Genomic DNA, 20441 nt, shown 5'->3' on the forward strand with positions numbered 1-20441 from the left:
ACAGACAGAGAGAGAGAGAGAGTCCTGTATGTTTGAGACAAAGTAAGGCAAGGGAACAAGAGATTCTGCTTGGAAATCCAAAGAATTCTCTCAAACCTTGTCCAAGACCATCAAGGTAGCACACTTATGAGTCCATAAGAACCACAGCACTGCTGGACTTGCAGTGCCCCCTAAAGTAGCTACAGCTTAGATTATAACACCTAAGGGCTTTCAAATATCTGAAAAGCCTTCCCAAGAAGGATGGCAACAAATAAGCCCAGACAGTGAAGACTACAGTAAATACCTAACCATTCATTGCCCTGACACTGAAGAACATCTATCACATCATCATCATCCAGGAAAATATCACTTCACAAAATAAACACTGTAAGGCAGCAGGGAACAATCCTCAATAAACAGATATATGTGACTCTTCAGATAGAGAATTCAAAATAGCTCTGTTGTGGAAACTCTGAGAAATGAAAGATAATCCAGAGAAAGAATTCAGAATTCTATCAGATAAATTTAAATAAGAGATTGAATCATTAAAAAGAATCAAGCAGAAATACTGGAGCAGAAAAATGCAATTGAGATACTAAAGAATGCATCAGAGTTATTAATAGCAGAATGGATCAAGCAGAAGAAAGAATTAGTGAATTTGAAAACACATAGTCAGAGGCAACAAAAGAAAAAAGAATAAAAACCAATGAACCATGACAATAGGATCTAGAAAATAGCTTCAAAAGGATATTTGCCTTTATATTTCTAAGACTTATTGGCCTTAAAGAAGAGGTAGACAAAGAGGGGTAGAACATTTATCCAAAGAAATAACAGCAGACAACTTATAAAACCTAGAGAATGATGTCAATAATACAAAGGTTAAAGAACACCAATCAGGTTTGACCCAAAGCAGACTATGTGAAAGCATTTAATAATCAAACTCTCAAAGGTCAAGGATTAAAACAAAAGAAGAATACTACTAAAATCAGCAAGATAAAACAAACAAAGAACATGCGAGGGAACTCTGACATGTCTGGAAGTATACTTTTAAGTGAAAACCTTACATAGCAGGAGAGGGGGCATGACATACTTAAAATGTTGGAGGTGGAAAAATACTTTTACACTAGAATATTATATCCAGCAAAAATATCCATCAAATATGAAGGAGAAATAAAAACTTTCTCAGAAGAACAAAAGCTAATGGATTTCATCAATACCAGGACTCCGCCACAAGAAATGCTAAAGGGAATACTTCAGTCAGAATGAAAAGGACTTTTATGAGCAATAAATAATCACCTGAAGGTATAAAATTCACTGGTAATAGTAATACACAGAAAATTACAGACTATTATAACACGGTAACTGTGGTGTGCAAACTATTCTTATCCTAAACAGAAAAACTAAACAATTAACCAATGAAAAATAGCAACTACAACAATTCTTCAAGGCATAGTCAATACAGTAAGATATAAATAAAAATAACAAAAAGCTAAAAAGCAGGGGTCTGAAGTTAAGGCATAGACTTTTTATTAGAATTCTTTTTGCCTATTTGTTTATGCAAATAGTGTCAAGTTGTTATCAGGTTAAAATAATGAGTTATACGATAGCGTCTGGAAGCCTCATGGTAACCTCAAACCATAAAACATATAAAGGATACACAAAAAAATAAAAAGCAAGAAACTCAATCATATCACCAGAGAAAATCACCTTCATTAGAGGAAGACAGGAAGGAAAGAAGAAAGAGAAGACCACAAAACAACTATAAATCAACCAAAAAATGGCAGAATTATGTCCTTACTTATCAAGAACAACATTAAATGTAAATGGACTAAACTTTCCATTCAAAAGACATAGACTGGCTGAATTTATGAGAAAACAAGACCCATGGATCTGTTGCCTACAAGAAACACACATCACCTATAAAGACACACATAGACTGAAAATAAAGCATGAAAAAAGATATTCCAAGCCAATGGCAACCAAGAAAGAGCAGGAGTCACTATACTTATATCAGACAAAATAGGTTTCAAGACATAAACCATATGAAGAGACAAAGAAGGTCACTATATAACGATAAAGGTGTCAATTCATGTATTAGTCCATTTTCACACTGCTGATAAAGACATACCTGAGATTAAGAAATTTACAAAAGGAAGAGGTTTAATGAACTTACAGTTATATACAGCTGGGAAGCCTTCACAATCATGGAGGAAGGAAAGGAGGAACAAGTCACATCTTACATAGATGGCAGCAGGCAAAAAGAGGGAAAACGTGCAGGAGAACTCCTCTTTATAAAACCATCAGATCTCGTGAGACTTATTCACTATCACAAGAACAGCATGGGAAAGATTTGCCCCCACGATTCAATTGCTTCCCACTGGGCCCCTCACACAACACATGTTGGAGCACCTAGATACATAAAGGAAATATTACTAGAGCTTAAGAGAGATAGGACCCAATATAATAATTTCTGGAAACGTCATGACCCCACTGTCAGCACTGGACAGATATTCCAGACAGAAAATCAACAAAGAAACTTCAGACTTAATTTGCACTGGGGTTCAAATGGATCTATATTTACAGAACATTTCCTCCAAGAGCTACAGAATACATGTTCTTTTCCTTAGCATATGAATCATTCTCATGGATAGACTACATGTTAAATCCCAAAACAAGTCTTAAGACATTCAAAAAAAAAAAAATCAAACATCTCTGATCATGATTGAATAAAAGTGGAAATAAATAACAAGAGGAATATGGGAATCTATGTAAATACATGAAAACTGAACAATATGCTCCTAAATGACCAGTGGATCAATGAAGACATAAAAAAGGAAATTGAAAATTTTCTCAAAACAAATAATAACGGAAATAAACATCAAAACCTATGGAACATATCAAAAGCAGTACTCACTGGGCAGTTTATAGCTAAAAATACCTACATCAGAAAGGAGGAAAACTTCAAATAAACAATTTAACAATGTAACTTAAAGAACTAGAAAAGCAAGAGCAAACCAAACTCAAAATTCATCAATGAAAAGAAACAATAAAGATCAGATCACCAAAGAACAAATAAATTTTATTTTTTATGAAATTGAAATAAAAAATACAAAAGATCAATGAAACAAAAAGTTGGTTTTTATAAAAGTTAAACAAAATTGAGAAACCTTTAGACAGGCTACGAGAAAAAAAGAGAAGATCCAAATAAATAAAATCAGACATGAAAAAGGATGCATTACAACTGATACTAAAGAAATTCAAAGGCTCATCAGCAACTAGTATGAGCAACTATATGCAAATAAATTGGAAATTCTAGAAGACATGGACAAATTCCTAGATGCACATAACCTACCAAGATTGAGTGAGGAAGAAATCAAAAATCTGAACAGACCAATAACAAATAACAAAATTTAAGCTGTAATAAGAATTACCCATTTGGTTACCTATAAATAAAATCACAAAACACAATCACTTCACTGCTGAATGCTACCAAACATTAAAAACAAAACAAAAAAATTAATACCAACCCTACCCAAACTGTTCAAAAAAAAATACAACAGGAGAAAATACTTCCAAACTCATTCTATGAGGCCAGTATTACACCGATACCAAAACCAGACAAAGATATATAAAATAAAGAAAAAAAAAAAAAACAAAGGAAAACTACAGGCTAATACCTCTGATGAATATTGATGCAAAAATCCTCCACAAAAATACCATCACACTGAAGTCAACAACGTATTAGAAAGATCATTCATCATAACCAAGTGAGATTTATCCCTGGGAAGCAAGCATAGTTCAACATATGCAAATCAATCAATGTGACACATCATATCAACAAAATGAAGGATAAAAACCATATGATCATTTCAACTGATGCTAAAAAAGCATTTGATAAAACTCATTATTTCCTCATGATAAAAACCCTCAAGAGACTGGGTATAGAAGGAACGAATCTTTATGTTAACATAACAAAACATTTTTAAAAGCCATATAGGACAGACCTACAACTAACATCATACTGAATGGGGAAAAACTGAAAACCTTTCCAGTAAGATCTGGAACACGACACGAATACCCGCTGTCACCACTGTTATTTAACACGGTATTCATGGTCCTAGCTGGAGCAATCAGACAAAAGGAAGACATAGTGGACACACGAATTGGAAAAAAATAAGTCAAATTATCCTTGTTTGCTGATGATATGATCTTATATTTGGAAAAACCTAAATACTCCACAAGAAAACTATAATAACATAAACAAATTTAGCAAAGTTGCAGGATCCAATATCGACATACAAAAATCAGTAGCATTACTATATGCCATGAGTGAACACTGTATAAATAAAATTTTAAAATAATTCCATTTATAATAGCCACATATAAAATTAAATACCCAGGAATTAACCAAAGAAGTGAAAAATCTCTATAATGAAAACTATAGAACACTGAAGAAAAACTTGAATAGGAAACCAAAAAATTGAAAAATATTTCATGTTCATTGATGGGAAGAGTCAGTATTATTAAAATGCCCATACTATCCAAAGTAATCTACAGATGGAATGCAATCCCTATTAAAATTACCAATGACATTCTCCACAGAAATAGAAAAAACAGTCCCAAAATTTATATAGAACCACAAAAGACCCAGAATAACCAAAGCTATCCTAAGCAAAAAGAACAAAAAGGGAGGAATTACATGACTTTACATTATACTGCAGACCTATAGTAAACTAAACAGCATGGTACTGGTATAAAAACAGGATCATAGACCAATGGCGCAGAATAGAGAATTCAGAAACAAATTTGCACACCTATGGTAAACTTAACTTCGACAAAGGTGCAAAGAACATACACTGGGGAAATGAGCCTCTTCAATAAATGGTGCTGGGAAACTGGAATATTCACGAACAGAAGAATGAAACTATATCTCTATCTCTTGCCAAACACAAAAATCAAATCAAAATAAATTAAAGACTTAAATCTAAGAAATCAAACTATGAAACTACTACAAGAAAGCTCTGGGGGAAAGTCTCCAGTACACTGGCCTGGGCAAAGGCTCCTCGAGCACAAGAAGCACAGGCCCCACAAGCACAGGCCACCAAAGCAAACATGGACAAACAAGATCACATCAAGTTACAAAGCTTCTGCAAAGTAAAGATTACAATTAACAAAGTGAAGAGAAAACTCAAAAATGGGAGAAATATTTGCAAGCAAACCCTCTGACAAGGAATTAATAATCAGAATATATATGAGTAGCTCAAACACCTCTATAAGAATAAAATCTAATAATTTGAACAAAAAAAATGGGCAAAATATTTGAAGAGACATTTCCCAAAAGAAGACATACAGATGGCAAACAGGCATATGAAAAGGTGCCCAACATTACTGATCATCACAAAAATGCAAATCAAAACTACAATGAGATGTTACCTCACCGCAGTTAAAATGGTTTTCATCCAAAAGACAGGCAATAACAAATGCTAGCAAGGATGCAGAGAAAAGGGAATCCTTGTTCACTGTTGGTGGGAATGCAAATTAGTACAACCACTGTGGATAACAGTTTGTAAGTTCCTCAATAAACTAAAACTTGAGTTTCCATATGATCCAGCATTCCTACTGCAGATATCAAAGTGATGTCTGCACTCCTATGTTTGTTGCAGCAGTGTTTACAATAGCTAAGATTCAGAAGTCAACTAAGTGTTCATTTAAGATGACTGGATAAAGAAAACGTGGTACATATACACAATGGGGTATTATTCAGCCATAAAAAAAAAGAATGGTGTCCATGGGTAGAACTGGAGACCATTATGTTAAGTGAAATAAGCCAGGCACAGAAGGACAAACATGACATGTTTTCACTTCTTTGTGGAATCTAAAAATCAAATCTATTGAACTCGTGGACAAAGAGATTAGAAGGTGGTTACCAGAGGCTAAGAAGGGTAGTGAGCAGTGGCAGGGAAGGCGAGGATTGTTAATGGGTACCAAAAAAATAGAAGGAATGAATAAGACCCACTATTTCACAGCAAATAGGGTGACTATAGTCAATAATAACTTAATTGCATATTTTAAAATAAAAAATATAATTGGATGATTTGTAACAAAATAAATGCTTGAGGGAATGAATATTCTATTTTCCCTGATGTGCTTATTTCATATTGCATGCCTGTATCTAAACATCTCATGTACCCCACAAATATATACACCTACTATGTACACACAGAAATTTAAATAAATAAATAATTTTTAAAAATCAGTAAAGGTAATCTGAAATTTTGTTGCAACCATGCTTTACCCAAAATAGTAGAGATTTCAATTAAAATGGAATTTTTAAAAGATTGGAGGAACACTTTTAAAATATATTCTTGTTCCTTTATATTATAATTGATAAGGTCCAGTTTCAAAAATATAAAACATTCTAGACATTCTCTAGCTTTGTATCAAATCTCTAGATTTGTATCAATATGTATTTTGATACAGGTGATGATAAAGGTACATTTGGATTTCAGCAGCCTATAAACAGGTAATAGACGTTTGAGGGGTCTGTCAAAAGCAATATGCCAATTATTCATAAGAAACATCTATGATACCTCTTTCCTCTAGGGCCATGCATTGACGAGTAAATGAATATTTTATTCCATTACCTGTACCTGTTTCTGTATTAAATGCAAATAGTTTGGAATCGGTGTACACATCATTAGCAGCAGGAGCAGAATCATTTTAACTCTATTATTATTATTATTATTATTATTAACATTTTACACTGCAAATAACTAAAACTCAACTCAGATTTGTGTAATAATTACAGATTAACATTTGGTGTTCCAAATACAGAATATTTTATTCAGTGGATTAAATAATTAATTTGCCATATTTTGTCTCTACTTTATATAGTTTCAGTCCCATGCCAAGTGTGGGTCCTTTTACCATAAAAATACTAAAGCTGCATCACCAGATTCACATCTGCAATTCAGTGTCCACACACACTACTCAGGTTACCATCGGAACAGTATGGGGAATTCTTTATCAGAATGTCCCCTTCAGTAAATAAATACCTGATCATATTGTTAAACAACCTATTGAATGGATAGTTCCAAAATAATCATGAAGAATGAGATTACTGTTATTGGTGAAATGGTTGATTCACACCCCTGGCGCTGTAAGTTACTTTGTTTACAATTCCCAAATCTCAATGGCTTACAAAATGGGGGTATTTCTCATTTATATTACCTATTGAGTATGAGTCAAGTGCAACTCTTTTTTCCATTTTTATCTTTATTCCTGTTTCTTGTGTCACAAACTCACTAGCTCCCAAACTCACTTTGTCACTACCATGGCAAAGAAATAGGACATTGGTGGGACTAGGTAATGACATCTAAAGCATTTGTTTGGATGTGGAAGCCTTCATGTTTAATCATCTTGCATCCAGAGCAAGTCACAAAGTGCACATCCAAGACATGAGGTGCATCAAAGACAATTTTCTTTGTTTCCAGGTGTTGCAATTGCAGTTCCTCGATCATTTAATGAGATTTCATACATGGTTAAGGTCTGTGTTCGGCTTCATACTGTGCACTTATACTAGTCAGCCTTTTACTACTCATGATACACAAAGGGCATCCACAACGTATCAGTGGCATTGCTTTTGGTGTTTTAGTCATGAAGTCTTTTCCCATGCCTATGTCCTGAGTGGTATTGCCTAGGATTTCTTCTAGGTTTTTTATGGTTTTGGGTTTTATGTTTAAATATTTAATCCATCTTGAGTTAATTTTTGTATAAGGTGTCAGGAAGGAGTCCAGTTTCTGTTTTTTGCATATGGATAGCCAGTTTTCCCAGCATCATTTACTAAATAGGGAATCCTTTTCCCATTGTTTGTTTTTGTCAGGTTTGTCAAAGATCAAATGGTTGTAGATTTGTGGTGTTATTTCTGAGGCCTCTGTTCTGTTCCATTAGTCTATATATCTGTTTTGGTACCAGTACCATGCTGTTTTGGTTACCAGGGCCTTGTAGTAGGGTTTGAAGTCAGGTTGCGTCATGCCTCCAGCTTTGTTCTTTTTGTTTGTTTAGGAATGTCATGGCTATACAGGCTCTTTTTTGGTTCCATATGAAACTTAAAGTAGTTTTTTCTAGTTCTGTGAAGAAAGTCAATGGTAGCCTGATGAGAATAGCATTGAATCTATAAATTACTGTGGGCAGTATGGCCATTTTCACAATATTGATTCTTTCTATGCATGAGCATGGATTTTTTTTTCCATTTGTTTTTGCCCTCTCTTAATTCCTTAAGCAGTGGTTTGTAGTTCTCCTTGAAGAGGTCCTTCACACCCCTTCTAAGTTGTATTCCTAGGTATTTTACTTGCTTTGTCGCAGCTGCAAATGGGCGTTCACTCATGATTTGGCTCTCTGTCTGCTATTGCTGTATAGGAATGCCTGTGAGTTTTACACATTGATTTTGTATCCTGAGACTTTGCTGAAGTTGATTATCAGCTTAAGGAGTTTTTGGACTGAGACGATAGAGTTTTCTAAATATATAATCATGTCATCTGCAGAGACAATTTGACTTCCTCTCTTCCTATTTGAATATCCTTTATTTCTTTCTCTTGCCTGATTGCCCTGGCCAGAACTTTCAATACTATGTTGAATAAGAGTGGTGAGAGAGGGCATCCTTGTCTTGTACCAGTTTTCAAAGAGAATGTTTCAAGTTTTTGCCCATTCAATTTGATATTGGCTATGGGTTTGTCATAAATAGCTCCTATTATTTTCAGACATGTTCCATCAATACCTAGTTTATTGAGAGGAGCTAGCACGAAGGGTGCTGAATTTTATCAATGGCCTTTTCTGCATCTATTGAGATAATCATGTGGTTTTTCTCATTGGCTCTGTTTATGTGATGGATTACATTTATTGATTTGCATATGTTCAACCAGCTTTGCATCCCAGGGTGAAGCTGACTTGTTTGCTGTGGATAAGCTCCTTGATATGCTGCTGGATTCAGTTTTCCAGTATTTTATTGATGATTTTCGCATTGATGTTAATCAGGGATATTGGCCTGAAATTTTATTTTATTTTTTTTGTTGTGCCTCTGCCAGGTTTTGGAATCAGGATGATGCTGGCCTCATAAAATGAGTTAGGAAAGAGTCCCTCTTTTTTAATTGTTCGGAATAGCTTCAGAATGAATGGTACCAGCTCCTCTTTGTACCTCTGGCAAAAAATTCGGTTGTGAATCCGTCTGGTCCTGGGCCTTTTTTGATTGGTGGGCTCTTAATCAATGTCTCAATTTCAGAACTTGTTCCTGGTCTATTCAGGGATTTGACTTCTTCCTACTGTAGTCTTGGGAGGGTGTATGTGGCCAGATATTTATTCATTTATTCTAGATTTTCTTTTTTATTTGCATAGAGGTGTTTATAGTATTCTCTGATGGTAGTTTGTATTTTTGTGGGATCAGAAATTTGAAATACGTATACAAAGACATTTTTTCTCTGAGCTTTACTGAAAAGGAGGTAAGAAAGTATATCGTGTTTTCTTATGGCAAGACAAACTGTAAGAAAGATTTTAAAGCATCTCTATGTAGTCTATGAAAATCGAGGAATTCTGATCCAAATGCCAAATTTTGCAGATTCCTCTTGAGGTATTAAATGGGATATGAAGTGAGGGGATATCAAAAGCAACCTTGGTGAATCTATCGCACAACTTCAAAAATTGTCTACACATGGCAAACACTGTTATACAAAAGGGAAATATTTTCACATCTCTACCCACTGCACATTTTTATATTAATCCTATACATAACCTTCTTGCATCCATAATTGCCTCAACATACTTATTTAGCAATATGCATCTTTTTAAACATAATTATTATACTATTATCAAATCTAAAACAAGTTATCACTTAATATCACAAAATATTCTATGTTTAAATTTTGATTGTCATATATGTATATTTAAGAATCAGAATCTAAGAGAAACCTGCCTATTTAAGTAGTTTAAGAAGTCTATTATGCATTTTGAGACTGATATTATATATAAATATATGAGTTATATAGACGTGAAAATATTTCCCTTTTGTGTAACAATCTTTACCATGTGTAGACAATTTTTGAAGTTGTGATAGATTCTGATTCTTTTAGATTCTATAAATAAATCATATCACATTCTTAAGTTATATTAATACTTATTAAAATTTATAACATTATTATACCTATAGTTTTTATGTCAAATTCAACCCAAATCTTTGAAAACAATTATTGTTGTTGTCTTAAATTTTCCAATTGTGGAAGGCAAAGTAATCAATTTCACCCATTAAAGCTTGCTATGATACTTTTATATTTTGTTAAACACTTTAATATACAACAGTATTTAACTTGATAAAATTAACTTAAACATTTACCTCATTAAAATGTGTTTTTCTAGGTTTTCCTATTAATACAATCATTTAAAAATGTTCCTAATAGAAACATTTATTTTTGCCTTTGCAATAACTTTTAGGATAAATCACTAGAAAGGTTTGTATAATATAAAACTGTATGTATACATGAAATAAAACATAATTTTCAGGATATTCTTAAATACTGTATTCATGCTTCTAACAAAGAATGAGAAAATTAATTTGACTACATTCAATGTAGGTATGTGTATGTATATATGTGTATGTGCGTGTATTTTTCACTTGAGAAAACCAAAGTGTCAAAACAAAACATTCAATGAACTTGCCTAGCAAGATGGCCGAATAGGAACAGCTCCAGTCTCCAACTCCCAGCGCGAGCGACACAGAAGACCGGTGATTTCTGCATTTTCAACTGAGGTACTGGGTTCATCTCACTGGGGAGTGCCGGACCATCAGTGCTGGTCAGCTGCTGCAGCCCGACCAGCGAGAGCTGAAGCAGGGCGAGGCATTGCCTCACCTGGGAAGCGCAAGGGGGAAGGGAATCCCTTTTCCTAGCCAGGGGAACGGAGACACACAACACCTGGAAAATCAGGTAACTCCCACCCCAATACTGCGCTTTAAGCAAACAGGCACACCAGGAGATCATATCCCACACCTGGCCGGGAGGGTCCCACACCCACGGAGCCTCCCTCATTGCTAGCACAGCAGTCTGTGATCTACCGGCAAGGCAGCAGCCAGGCTGGGGGAGGGGCGCCCGCCATTGCTGAGGCTTAAGTAGGTAAACAAAGCTGCTGGGAAGCTCGAACTGGGTGGAGCTCACAGCAGCTTAAGGAAACCTGCCTGTCTCTGTAGACTCCACCTCTGGGGACAGGGCAATAACAAACACAGCCCAAACCTCTGCAGACGCAAACGACTCTGTCTGACAGCTTTGAAGAGAGCAGTGGATCTCCCAACACGGAGGTTGAGATCTGAGAAGGGACAGACTCCCTGCTCAAGTGGGTCCCTGACCCCTGAGTAGCCTAACTGGGAGACATCCCCCACTAGGGGCAGTCTGACACCCCACACCTCACAGGGTGGAGTACACCCCTGAGAGGAAGCCTCCAAAGCAAGAATCAGACAGGTACACTCGCTGTTCAGAAATATTCTATCTTCTGCAGCCTCTGCTGCTGATACCCAGGCAAACAGGGTCTGGAGTGGACCTCAAGCAATCTCCAACAGACCTACAGCTGAGGGTCCTGACTGTTAGAAGGAAAACTATCAAACAGGAAGGACACCTACACCAAAACCCCATCAGTACATCACCATCATCAAAGACCAGAGGCAGATAAAACCACAAAGATGGGGAAAAAGCAGGGCAGAAAAGCTGGAAATTCAAAAAATAAGAGCGCATCTCCCCCGGCAAAGGAGCGCAGCTCATCGCCAGCAACGGATCAAAGCTGGACGGAGAATGACTTTGACGAGATGAGAGAAGAAGGCTTCAGTCCATCAAATTTCTCAGAGCTAAAGGAGGAATTACGTACCCAGCGCAAAGAAACTAAAAATCTTGAAAAAAAAGTGGAAGAATTGATGGCTAGAGTAATTAATGCAGAGAAGGTCATAAATGAAATGAAAGAGATGAAAACCATGACACGAGAAATACGTGACAAATGCACAAGCTTCAGTAACCAACTCGATCAACTGGAAGAAAGAGTATCTGCGATTGAGGATCAAATGAATGAAATGAAGCGAGAAGAGAAACCAAAAGAAAAAAGAAGAAAAAGAAATGAACAAAGCCTGCAAGAAGTATGGGATTATGTAAAAAGACCAAATCTACGTCAGATTGGGGTGCCTGAAAGTGAGGGGGAAAATAGAACCAAGTTGGAAAACACTCTGCAGGATATCATCCAGGAGAACTTCCCCAACCTAGTAGGGCAGGCCAACATTCAAATCCAGGAAATACAGAGAACGCCACAAAGATACTCCTCGAGAAGAGCAACTCCAAGACACATAATTGCCAGATTCACCAAAGTTGAAATGAAGGAAAAAATCTTAAGGGCAGCCAGAGAGAAAGGTCGGGTTACCCACAAAGGGAAGCCCATCAGACTAACAGCAGATCTCTCGGCAGAAACTCTCCAAGCCAGAAGAGAGTGGGGGCCAATATTCAACATTCTTAAAGAAAAGAATTTTAAACCCAGAATTTCATATCCAGCCAAACTAAGTTTCATAAGTGAAGGAGAAATAAAATCCTTTACAGATAAGCAAATGCTTAGAGATTTTGTCACCACTAGGCCTGCCTTACAAGAGACCCTGAAGGAAGCACTCAACATGGAAAGGAACAACCGGTACCAGCCACTGCAAAAACATGCCAAAATGTAAAGACCATCGAGGCTAGGAAGAAACTGCATCAACTAACGAGCAAAATAACCAGTTAATATCATAATGGCAGGATCAAGTTCACACATAACAATCTTAACCTTAAATGTAAATGGACTAAATGCTCCAATTAAAAGACACAGACTGGCAAACTGGATAAAGAGTCAAGACCCATCAGTCTGCTGTATTCAGGAGACCCACCTCACACGCAGAGACATACATAGGCTCAAAATAAAGGGATGGAGGAAGATTTACCAAGCAAATGGAGAACAAAAAAAAGTGGGGGTTGCAATACTAGTCTCTGATAAAACAGACTTTAAACCATCAAAGATCAAAAGAGACAAAGAAGGCCATTACATAATGGTAAAGGGATCAATTCAACAGGAAGAGCTAACTATCCTAAATATATATGCACCCAATACAGGAGCACCCAGATTCATAAAGCAAGTCCTTAGAGACTTACAAAGAGACTTAGACTCCCATACAATAATAATGGGAGACTTCAACACTCCACTGTCAACATTAGACAGATCAACGAGACAGAAAGTTAACAAGGATATCCAGGAATTGAACTCATCTCTGCAGCAAGCAGACCTAATAGACATCTATAGAACTCTCCACCCCAAATCCACAGAATATACATTCTTCTCAGCACCCCATCGTACTTACTCCAAAATCGACCACGTAATTGGAAGTAAAGCACTCCTCAGCAAATGTACAAGAACAGAAATTATAACAAACTGTCTCTCAGACCACAGTGCAATCAAACTAGAACTCAGGACTAAGAAACTCAATCAAAACCGCTCAACTACGTGGAAACTGAACAACCTGCTCCTGAATGACTACTGGGTACATAACGAAATGAAGGCAGAAAGAAAGATGTTCTTTGAAACCAATGAGAACAAAGATACAACATACCAGAATCTCTGGGACACATTTAAAGCAGTGTGTAGAGGGAAATTTATAGCACTAAATGCCCACAAGAGAAAGCAGGAAAGATCTAAAATTGACACTCTAACATCGCAATTAAAAGAACTAGAGAAGCAAGAGCAAACACATTCGAAAGCTAGCAGAAGGCTAGAAATAACTAAGATCAGAGCAGAACTGAAGGAGATAGAGACACAAAAAACTCTCCAAAAAATCAATGAATCCGGCCGGGCGCGGTGGCTCAAGCCTGTAATCCCAGCACTTTGGGAGGCCGAGATGGGCGGATCACGAGGTCAGGAGATCAAGACCATCCTGGCTAACACGGTGAAACCCCGTCTCTACTAAGAAATACAAAAAATAGCCGGGCGAGGTGGCAGCGCCTGTAGTCCCAGCTACTTGGGAGGCTGAGGCCGGAGAATGGCGTGAACCCGGGAGGCGGAGCTTGCAGTGAGCTGAGATCCGGCCACTGCACTCCAGCCTGGGCTACAGAGCGAGACTCCGTCTCAAAAAAAAAAAAAAAAAAAAAAAAAAAAAAAAAAAATCAATGAATCCAGGAGTTGGTTTTTTGAAAAGATCAACAAAATTGACAGACCACTAGCAAGACTAATAAAGAAGAAAAGAGAGAAGAATCAAATCGACGCAATTAAAAATGATGAAGGGGATATGACCACCGACCCCACAGAAATACAAACTACCATCAGAGAATACTATAAACACCTCTATGCAAATAAACTGGAAAATCTAGAAGAAATGGATAATTTCCTGGACACTTACACTCTTCCAAGACTAAACCAGGAAGAAGTTGAATCCCTGAATAGACCAATAGCAGGCTCTGAAATTGAGGCAATAATTAATAGCCTACCAACCAAAAAAAGTCCAGGACCAGATGGATTCACAGCTGAATTCTACCAGAGGTACAAGGAGGAGTTGGTACCATTCCTTCTGAAACTATTCCAATCAATAGAAAAAGAGGGAATCCTCCCTAACTCATTTTATGAGGCCAACATCATCCTGATACCAAAGCCTGGCAGAGACACAACAAAAAAAGAGAATTTTAGACCAATATTCCTGATGAACATCGATGCAAAAATCCTCAATAAAATACTGGCAAACCGGATTCAGCAACACATCAAAAAGCTTATCCACCATGATCAAGTGGGCTTCATCCCTGGGATGCAAGGCTGGTTCAACATATGCAAATCAATAAACATAATCCAGCATATAAACAGAACCAAAGACAAGAACCACATGATTATCTCAATAGATGCAGAAAAGGCTTTTGACAAAATTCAACAGCCCTTCATGCTAAAAACGCTCAATAAATTCGGTATTGATGGAACGTACCTCAAAATAATAAGAGCTATTTATGACAAACCCACAGCCAATATCATACTGAATGGGCAAAAACTGGAAAAATTCCCTTTGAAAACTGGCACAAGACAGGGATGCCCTCTCTCACCACTCCTATTCAACATAGTGTTGGAAGTTCTGGCTAGGGCAATTAGGCAAGAGAAAGAAATCAAGGGTATTCAGTTAGGAAAAGAAGAAGTCAAACTGTCCCTGTTTGCAGATGACATGATTGTATATTTAGAAAACCCCATTGTCTCAGCCCCAAATCTCCTTAAGCTGATAAGCAACTTCAGCAAAGTCTCAGGATACAAAATTAATGTGCAAAAATCACAAGCATTCTTATACACCAGTAACAGACAAACAGAGAGCCAAATCAGGAATGAACTTCCATTCACAATTGCTTCAAAGAGAATAAAATACCTAGGAATCCAACTTACAAGGGATGTAAAGGACCTCTTCAAGGAGAACTACAAACCACTGCTCAGTGAAATCAAAGAGGACACAAACAAATGGAAGAACATACCATCCTCATGGATAGGAAGAATCAATATCGTGAAAATGGCCATACTGCCCAAGGTAATTTATACATTCAATGCCATCCCCATCAAGCTACCAATGAGTTTCTTCACAGAATTGGAAAAAACTGCTTTAAAGTTCATACGGAACCAAAAAAGAGCCCGCATCTCCAAGACAATCCTAAGTCAAAAGAACAAAGCTGGAGGCATCACGCTACCTGACTTCAAACTATACTACAAGGCTACAGTAACCAAAACAGCATGGTACTGGTACCAAAACAGAAATATAGACCAATGGAACAGAACAGAGTCCTCAGAAATAATACCACACATCTACAGCCATCTGATCTTTGACAAACCTGAGAGAAACAAGAAATGGGGAAAGGATTCCCTATTTAATAAATGGTGCTGGGAAAATTGGCTAGCCATAAGTAGAAAGCTGAAACTGGATCCTTTCCTTACTCCTTATACGAAAATTAATTCAAGATGGATCAGAGACTTAAATGTTAGACCTAATACCATAAAAATCCTAGAGGAAAACCTAGGTAGTACCATTCAGGACATAGGCATGGGCAAAGACTTCATGTCTAAAACACCAAAAGCAATGGCAGCAAAAGCCAAAATTGACAAATGGGATCTCATTAAACTAAAGAGCTTCTGCACAGCAAAAGAAACTACCATCAGAGTGAACAGGCAACCTACAGAATGGGAGAAAATTTTTGCAATCTACTCATCTGACAAAGGGCTAATATCCAGAACCTACAAAGAACTCAAACAAATTTACAAGAAAAAAACAAACAACCCCATCAAAAAGTGGGCAAAGGATATGAACAGACATTTCTCAAAAGAAGACATTCATACAGCCAACAGACACATGAAAAAGTGCTCATCATCACTGGCCATCAGAGAAATGCAAATCAAAACCACAATGAGATACCATCTCACACCAGTTAGAATGGCGATCATTCAAAAGTCAGGAAACAACAGGTGCTGGAGAGGATGTGGAGAAATAGGAACACTTTTACACTGTTGGTGGGATTGTAAACTAGTTCAACCATTATGGAAAACAGTATGGCGATTCCTCAAGGATCTAGAACTAGATGTACCATATGACCCAGCCATCCCATTACTGGGTATATACCCAAAGGATTATAAATTATGGGTGCTGCTATAAAGACACATGCACTCGTATGTTTATTGCAGCACTATTCACAATAGCAAAGACTTGGAATCAACCCAAATGTCCATCAGTGACAGATTGGATTAAGAAAATGTGGCACATATACACCATGGAATACTATGCAGCCATAAAAAAGGATGAGTTTGTGTCCTTTGTAGGGACATGGATGCAGCTGGAAACCATCATTCTTAGCAATCTATCACAAGAACAGAAAACCAAACACCGCATGTTCTCACTCATAGGTGGGAACTGAACAATGAGATCCCTTGGACTCAGGAAGAGGAACATCTCACACAGGGGCCTGTCATGGGGAGGAGAGAGGGGGGAGGGATTGCATTGGGAGTTATACCTGATGTAAATGACAAGTTGATGGGTGCAGCACACCAACATGGCACAAGTATACATATGTAACAAACCTGCACGTTATGCACATGTACCCTACAACTTAAAGTATAATAATAATAAATAAATTTTAAAAAAAAACATTCAATGAATAATGGTAATTTCAAGTGGCGTGGATTTTTTAAAAGAAATTTATTATAAGGCTTGAAATATAATTTTAGGAAGTTTATAAAAATACAGACATTATATTAGTACATGTTTTTAATATAATGGGTTAATTGTATTTTAAATGTAATTCTTATATATTCTTACAATTTTAGTGGGAAGGAGGTGGAAGCTTTGGATTATCTTTTTCTTCCTATAGTGTGTTGGGTGATTGAAACTGGCATCCACAAAAGGAACAATACATTTTTAGACATCCGTTGAAAAAACAAGCATATGTAATAACTTTATTATTGTTGGGGTTTTGAAAATAGCCACATCTTTCAACACTTGGAAAGGCAGAAGGTTTGGTTTTCTTTCCAGAGACACTAATAACATTCTATAGACATTGAATGTGGAAACAGAGAGAACACACAAGTGAAAGGAATTTTCCTATTCATTTTTTTAAGTAGGAAGTTACTCTCGAGGACATTTTTCATTGACACCAGAACATTGTCAGTGCTAACGCTGTAGATGATAGGATTGAGTGTAGGTGCAAGGCAAGGCAGGCATAGGATACTTATAGAAACATAACCTGGCCTGAAATGTGGTATGATTTAAGTCTCATATACATATGTGAAAATGAATTGAGTCCCAGTACGTTACAACTGCAATCATGTGGATGGAACAAGTGGAAAATGACCTTTTCCACGCCTCTCATAATGTCATCTGGAGGACAGCTCATGGAATTTGGACAGAAGCAACACAAATCATGCAGAAAGAATGTTCAAAAATATGATGTTGCTTACATTAACTCCTCATTCATCCTGTAATGTGTCTACATAAGAGAATCTGATGTAGATATAAGAATATATATTTTTTTCCTAAAATGAGTTTCAACTTGTTAACTTACTAAGTCAGGTAGCAACTTATTAAGTAGAATGGATTTACTTAGGCACTATAGGGACTAATGACTAATGGCCTCTTAAACTCTCTAAGTGAATACAAAGTTTTACCTTATTTTGTCTAATTAATGTCTTGCTTACTTTACTTATAGCATAAGAACTCCTCAACAGAAGTTGTGTTTCTTCTCAAATGAATTTCCACAGAAGTTTAAAGGACACATCCAGCTACCAGTGACCTACAACGGGATGTTCAGGAGACTACCCGTATCTCCACTGATACCCAGGTATCAGAACACTCACCACTACAAATGCATGTCTTTAGATTGTGATATACTATACCTTTTAGTGTACTAATTATTTCTATGTGCAGTACTTTAGATTTGTGGTTGACGCTTAAAATACCTAACTTTCCACTTCCAATTTCATCCAAGTATGCTTTACAATCCCATGCTGATTGAACCATGCTCTTTACACTGTTTATTAAGAAATATCTATATGTGTGTGTGTGCGTGTGTGCGTGTATGTGGGCATGTTTATTTATAAAAAGTCTTCTACTACCCTCAATGTAGGACTTTCTATGTTGCTATATCCCCAATACGAAAAATGTTTTTTAGCCCTATCACAGAGTATTTTTGAATTTTAATCTGTCAATTCAAAAATCTCTGAATTCTGACTTCTAAATTCCTATATCGTCCTCAGATCTTTTCTGTAGAATGACTTTCTCTTGCTTGCAATAATATCTTGGTAGTGCGATTTTTACTGTCTCTGATTTCATGCTGTTCCTGGGTCCACATTAGGTATTACTATGAGTTGCAAAAGCAGGCTTTAAAAAATATACAGCACACGATGCATCTAATATTAACATTAGCACTTCCAGTCAATTTTGAACTTCTCTTAGCAATACATTTTTATATATCATTATGCTAGTAATTTTTCCTTAGCACACCAGGGATAGGAGACTGTTACAGGTCTGGAATCAAGCAAAAAAAATCTCAATTGCCAGGGAAAAAATGTTATTAATATATAATAATTGCTTATTTTATGTCTAAATCATCAACATTAAATAGTTTTATTATTATAAGGTAATTTCATAGTTTATTTAATGTCCTTAACATATACTGCCGCAATGTTCTTTTTAAAATGTTTGTACCATGTTTCAGGTACGCCGACAATGCGTTACGATGCCCAATTCCCTAAAACATTGTTAACATTTACTACTATTGTTTTAAAATTTCCAATTGTGAAAGGCAAAATAATGATTTTTCATTAAAGTTTCATATATATCTTATTTTATGTTAAATATTTAATAATATTTCTCTAGTATAAAACATTTAGTTAACATCCTACAATAAAGTTAACCTGAACATTTACTTCATTAAAATGTGTTTTTCTAGTTTTTACTCTGACTAACATTATTTAGGGGAGAGGCGCTCAGAGCGGGGAGTGCGGCTGAGCAGCAGCTGAGCCTGCGAGAGGAGGCCCCGGAGCCAGCCCCATCCCTGAACTGCTCATGGGAGAGGAGGAGGTCCCTGACCAAGCCCCATCCCTGAGCTGCTGATCGGAGAAGAGTACCCTGAACCAGCCCCATCCGTGAACTGCTGGTGGGAGAGGAGGCCCCTGAGCCAGCCCCATGGCTGAGCTGCTGGTGGGAGAGGAGGAGGGCCCTGAGCCAGCCCCACAGCTGAACTGCTGATGTAAGAGGAGGCCCCTGAGCCAGCCCCATCCCTGAGCTGCTGGTGGGAGAGGAGGAGGCCTGACAGTCGGGAGCAAGAAGGGAGACCATCCCCGTCCCCAAGGGGGCCTCTCGCCTGATACCTCGGTCCGGAAGGCGTGCCCAGCTGCCCTTCCTCAGGAGACACCAGTGTGTAGAGCAGAGCCCTTCCTTTCAAGAGGGTCTTCACGCTCTCATCGTGGTCCGCGGTCACGGGAGAGAGGCCATCCTGGACCCACAAGCACGCCCACCACTGCCAAAGACGCCGCGGCGGGTCTTACAGCAGCGCGTCGTCCAAGAGCCCCGCGAGTGAGCCCAGGGCGCAGGTGCGGAAGAGGATAAAGAGGCTCCACCTGGTGGCCGCAGCGGGTCCTGCAGCAGCGCGTCCTCCAGGAGCCCCCGCGAGTGAGGGGCGCAGGTGCGGAAGATGATAAAGAGGCTCCACCTGGTGGCCGGGTCGGTGATTGGCTCCAAGAGCAATAAAGACAGCGGGAACCTGGGCCAAGGCGCCTGTGGCAAGGGCGTGAGTGCTTGGACCCTGCCAGATGGACGTCTCCGGTTGCCTGAGGGTCAGCTGCAATATGGGCAACTACCGGAAGGCGGCACCGCCAAAAATCAACGCTCTCGAAAAAAGTAAACGAGACGGACTAGGAGAACCAGC

The 20441-nt window shown here is 37.7% G+C and overlaps 1 protein-coding gene across 3 annotated transcripts in view; it reads right to left on the reverse strand.

The window, feature by feature from the left end:
* Positions 1–20087, reverse strand: part of LOC102130647 (olfactory receptor 2T33) — a 277856-nt gene extending 257769 nt beyond the window's left edge. For all 3 annotated transcript variants that reach the window (XR_010577806.1, XR_010577864.1, XM_065519973.1), the window contains exon 1: positions 19885–20087. The gene's annotated coding sequence lies outside the window, so the exon portion shown is untranslated. The remainder of the gene's footprint in view (positions 1–19884) is intronic.
* Positions 20088–20441: the final 354 nt, after the last annotated feature.

This window comes from Macaca fascicularis, chromosome 1 (genome assembly GCF_037993035.2).
Source record: "Macaca fascicularis isolate 582-1 chromosome 1, T2T-MFA8v1.1".
In the NCBI taxonomy this organism is placed as follows: Eukaryota; Metazoa; Chordata; class Mammalia; order Primates; family Cercopithecidae; genus Macaca; species Macaca fascicularis.